Here is a 6,000-nt window from a genome sequence, read left to right as displayed (position 1 = left end):
TGCATTCCACAAAGCATCCCAACACAGTATCCCTGCATCCCTTAGAGCATCCTTGCATCTCACACAGCATCCCCCATAGAATATCCCCTGAATCCCACATCCCTCAGGACATCCCACAGAGCATCCTGCATCCCTCAGGGCATCCCACAGGGCATCCCACATCCCTCAGAGCATCCTGAGCCCCCTGGGGATCCTGGTGCCCCTCAGGTGCCCTGCCCATTCCCATCCCCTGCCAGGTGTCCCTGGGAATGCTCTGCTGGCCACAAACACTCCAGCTCAGCACGGCTCAGGTGCAAGGTGCTGTGTGGGGCTACTCTTTTTTGTCCTTTCCCTGTATTTCATCAGAAGGATGTGAAGGAGAGCTGGATGTTTTAACACTTGGCCTGCTATCAGCTGGGGAAATCTAGCAGATGTACTTCATCATCTCAAAGATATGAGCAATCTCCAGCACTCTGCTATTAACGTGGGGAGATTGACTCCAAGCGTTTTGCTTCGATGGCTCTTAAGGAACTCACAGTTCATTTCCAGTCATTAAAATAATTAGTGCTGTGCTCTGCCTCCTCTGAGGACAGAGATGTAGGACCAGCTGCCCTGAGTGGGAGTGAGGGGCTGAGCTCCCTCCTCACCCTGGGATGGGGACGATGCTCAACCTGCCCTGGGGGGGACCCAGGGGAAGGTCCAGCTTAAAGTAGGACTTGGTTTAAATGGCTTTGAGGGGCCCTGGCCCTGAGAGAGCACATGGAAAACTGCCCCACTGGCTTTAATGAGGCTGCTCCTGTGATGGAGAGTGATAAATAAGTGATTGCAGGGCTGAGCCAAAACCAATCACGAAGGATTAGATGTGACTCTTGGGATCCAGAAAAGTCCTTGGTTTTACTGGAGGCAAGAGAGAAAAGTCTGTTCTTTGCTGGATCCCATTATGTACCACCTTCACTCTGTAAAGAGGGCTTGGAAAATAGGAATTAACCCAGTGATGCTGCTCAGGGGATGGGGACAATGTCAGGCACAGGGAGCTCTAGAACTTCTTCTCTTTCAATATTGTTTCTGCAGCCAGTTCTTATCTAAAAGTCTTTAATCTTTTTGGGAAAAGCAGAGATATTCTTGCAGTTCTGGTGCTTGGTAGCAAGATCTGGAAGGTATTTCTGTAAATGGGGTTGAAATGGGTAGAATTTGGCTCAGGAGAATTGCTGAGAGCGAGCAAAGCTCTTCTGTGCATTGGCAGTTTGGGCAGGTGAGGTCTGGACAGTTTGGGATGGGCAGGAATGGGATATTTGAGCCAAGGGAGTAGAACACAGTGCAAAGGGGCTTCAGGAGCATCCACAGGGGCTGGAAACCTGTCAGCTGCTCGGTCTGAACTCACACCAAACGTGAATCAAAGTGAAAACCTCTGTTTGCTCCACGGCCATGCAGGATCTGAGGGGCCAGGGGCCAAGGCAGGACCTGGGGAATGGCTTTGGGCTGAAGGAGGGTAGAATTCCATTGGATAGATGGAGGAAACCCTTCCCTGTGAGGATGGGCAGCCCTGGCACAGGGTCCCCAGAGGGGCTGAGGGTGCCCCTGGATGTCTGGAAGTGCCCAAGGCCAGGCTGGACAGAGCTTGGAGCAGCCTGGGACAGTGGAATGTGTCCCTGCCATGGTTGGGGTGGAAGTGGAGGATCCTCTCACATTCAGGGATTAAAGAATTCAGGTGTTTGGGTAATTCTCCATTCACTCTTCCCTTATTTAACTTGGAGAAGTATCACTCACTGGAGTTTTAGGAAGGCTGTGAGTGTGCCAGGAACATAGGAAGCAATAAAAAAAAGGCTGTTGAGACACTTAACCCAACGCTGAGGGATTTTTCAGAACAGCTGTAGTTGAGGAATTATGAGCAGAACCCTTGTTTCGGCTGAAAAAAAAAAAAGTATATTAGATGACTCCCTAATGATAAAGATTATTTAAAAGACAAAAGCTACAGAATAATAGACATTAGCAGATGTGTCTCTTTCCAAAATCCCTGGAACCAGAGTTAAATCTTGGGAGTTATTCCTCACCTTTAGCAGAGCTCTCATCAGCTGCAGTGTAAGCCCCAGAGCTGACACTCCAGATAAGTACACGATATAGTTGAGCCCTAAAACTCTTAACAGAAAATACATCAGGACTTACTGTAAAATTTCATGGAGGATTAGAGAAAATATTAAGTCAATAGTTCTTTAGTTATTAGGGCCTTTTAAGGTAATCAATATTTTCCAGCCATGTTAGTGCCTACGATGATAAAAGATGACATTAATCTCCAACTTTTCTCTTTTTTTGCTATATTTATGTATATCCTTCCTTCAGCCACTCCTGTTAAAATCAATAGCTACACCAAGAATATGGTTATTTTTAAGTGGCATCAATATTGATTCACCTGTAACTGGTGAATTTCAACTGGAACTTGATTTCAGGTTAAAAAACTCTCACTTTTCCATACAAAGGGATTACCAACCTCCCCTAAATCTTTGCATTTTGCCTTTGCTTCTAGTGATTTTCACATTTAGCAGCGTGCTAGTGCAGCAGAAACTATTTTAGGATTAATAAATCCTAAAAATAGGATTAATGGGATTAATTCTAAAATTTCTTTGGAGTTACATGACATTTTATGTCCTCAAAGCATTGTGCAGATGTTAATTGAATTTAATTGATATCATTCAGTCCCCAAAGTTATATGCGTGCAGTTATTAATGGTTTAATTATTTTGTCAGTGGAAAAGGATTTTTTGCTTTTGATTCTGCTCCAGGAGACCCAGAGAATCCTTAGGCTGAATCCTTTTTGTTCAGGGATATCACAATTCCAGCAGGGCTGCTGGATAGGGCAGTTTTCTCTGATTTTTCCCAGTTTGAACCTGATTTTTCCCAATCCCAAGGAAGCGCCAGTTTGTTCCATGTGGTGTTTGCTCAGTAAGGGCCAGGGGGTGAGGAGAGGATACATTGAATTAATTATGGCACCCAGAACTGCATTCTTCTGGCTGAATTTAAATAACTACCATTTTCATCTTGTTTTCAACCCACTTGTATGTCTGAACACAGACTCTTACAGCAGTTGCCAGCTGGAATTTCCCTTGGAAATCAGCTCCCAGATGCCTGAAGATCAGCAAAGCTGTTCCACACACAATTTGTCCCTTTCTGACCCACTCTCAGAAGATGGAAGGAGACGTCTCAGGTTTGAAAATGCAAGAGGCTCATCTTTAAAAATATCCCTGAATCCAATGCATTTAGAAGCTTTACTGAGAGATGTTGCAAAACTGTTCCCAAAAATGTCTGGAAAGAGCAAGAGGGTGGATGCAGTAGGAAACCACTGAACATTTCTGCTCAAACCAGTTGTCCCAATGGCTCTTAGGGCACAGATCACTGGATATGGAATAAATCAGCCACAGAACACTCAGTTTCCAGCAGGGAAACCTGTGAGTTATCCCAAATTTCCTGGATGCCAAGGTTAAAATCCCACTGTGACTTCTGCAGAAAGTGCCTTTTCCTGGGGATCTGTGCAGGTCTCTGGGATGGGGCTGTGTTATCCACCCTGGTCCCTCTGCCTGCTGGGGCTGAGCACAATGGGAGCCTCTCAGGGGACACCAGGCTCCTTCTCTCAGCTCAGCCTTCTCCAACTCCCAAAAATTAGGGCATAAACAGGGAAAATGGCTGGTCTTCTTCCAGTGGAGTGTCAGGCCCTGATGATGGAGTCAGTGGAATCATGTCTGGTCAGGCCTCTTTTCATTTCAATCCCAGCTTATCAGGGGGAAGAACAAACCATAAAGAAACCACAGAAAACATTGAGCTGCCCTCCCACAATACATCATTTGTAAAGCTTTCACTCCAGCTTTCCAAAAGGCCATTTAGCTTAATAGTCTGTCCCATTTTTCATTTCCTTCTGCTACAGGTGCTGGGGGGATGATTTACAAAAGAACAATGAAATGACATTTTACCTGACTTTGGAAATTAATTCCCAGCAGTCTCACGCCTTTTGTGCCTCGGATTTGCCTTCCATAACACGGAATGGGTGGTGAGATCCTGTAACAAAACAATAGGAGATGTGAAATGAGAGAATACATCCAATTTTTTTCCAGCCAGCCACGATCTTCTAGAACCATTAGTAAATTGTTTGTATGTCTATATTAGCAATAAAAGCTTAATTGAACTGATTGAATTTTCAGAAATTTAGGCAAAGGCCAAATGAGTTGGCCTCCATTCTAGTGTAACTAAATGCCAAAAAAAATTAAATGTACAAAATACATTGTTTAAAAAACACTCTGAAGAAAAAGTGTCTAGATATATAATACATATTTAGACAATCTGTATATTTAAACTCTGTAAGAACCTGCAATATTTGAATTATACGAAATACAATGAATTAAAAAGAGGGGGGGAAATGTGTATCTCAGTTTGGTTGTTACTGTTCTTATTTCCACTGATCATGGCAGGTCATTAAATGAAGGTCAGCTCCCTGTGGAAGAGTTTGTTGGATCTTAAAACTTGTGAGGCATGAAATCAATGACAAATTTTAGGGCAGCATTAGTGTTGGAAAATGCAGAGCTTGCAGTGATTCAGAACATTGTAGGAAATCACCTGTTGGGTGAATGGCCCACGAAATATGATCTATTGCTGAAAATCTCCTTAAACACTCAGCCATTGGAGGAAATGAGCTTTAAGTGGGACTTCTGCAGTAGAACTTCTGCTTTGATGAACTCGCCGTGCTTGGTGGGTAGTGATATTCAACGAACAGCTTAATAACCTCACTATTTACAGGCAATTACCCCCATGAAGGAGCTCAGATGGGATGGAAACATCTGTTTCCTTCTGGAATCCGTGCACATCTGCCCTGAAACAAAGTGAAAATTTGGTGTGAGAACTCTTAAGGACTGAGTTGCTGGGGTTTATTCTGCAGTGCTACCTTCTCTGTAATTAGATAACAGCTTAAAATCTGATTACTGAGTTATTTTTTACCTCTCAGAATGCACAGGCACAAGTAAACTCTCTGTTGAGAGCAGATTTGATGCCAGTTAAATATTCAGGTGGTCCCTCTGAAGGCACTGGAAATCAAATACTCAAAACATCTTGTGCAGAGTGAGAATTTCCATGTTTCTGAACGTGTCTTTCCCTGCCATTCCCGGCGGAGGTTCTCACTGTTGCTTTTTCCAAAGCCCTTTTCAAGCTGTTAGTGAGTTCAGAGTTTCACTGGGACGTTCTCTCAGGTAGGGGAATCCTCTTGATGTGCTGGGTTATGCTGGTAAAGAGAAAATACAACCCTGTGAGTAGTTTTGTAGCTGAGAGAGGCGATCTGACAGAGGTTCCCTCGCAGCAGAATCCTTTTTTTCCTTCCAGCAGAGGCAAAACTGGCAGTGGGGAGGATTTGAAACGTGGGGGAGCTGAGGAACCTGAACACCTCCAAGGCTTTCTGGAGCTTCTGAGCTGGGAAGGTGATGGATCTGCATGGCTGGGATGGGTGTGACATCAGGGCCAGGCTGGACAGGGCTGGGAGAAACCTGGGCTGGTGGAAGGAGTCCCATGGCAGGGGTGGAATGAGAGGATTTTTAAGGTTTCTTCCAACCAAACCATTTTATGCTTCTATGAAAATGAGAACTGCAAAAGCTTAAGAGCACATCTAGAGAGTGCATTCCTCTGCTGCCTGAGGCAGGAATCCAGCAGGCTTTGGCTTTTATGTCCATTACATGCAGTTTATGTCCATTAAATTGTAGCATGTATTTTTTTTCCCCATCTTTGCAGTGCACCCACCTTTGGATCAGAATGATACAATACTACTAAAAAGAGTTGGGGAATGATGTTAACAATAACTTTCAGCCCAAGGAATGGAGAAACCTTAACTAAGCAGATTGCAAAGGCAGTGTGCTCAGTCTCTACTGAATTTCTGTAAGTTACGATGTGAAAAAAACCCCAAAAAAGTCTTGATTTCTGAGCCTCTCTGTGTTCTTTCCCTCCCTGACTCAGTGATAGGTTTTCACTGCCACCATCTGCAGAGGTTACTGGACTT

This window comes from Zosterops lateralis, assembly GCF_965231275.1.
Source record: "Zosterops lateralis genome assembly, chromosome: 11".
NCBI classification, from domain to species: Eukaryota; Metazoa; Chordata; class Aves; order Passeriformes; family Zosteropidae; genus Zosterops; species Zosterops lateralis.
This window is presented reverse-complemented; position numbering follows the sequence as displayed.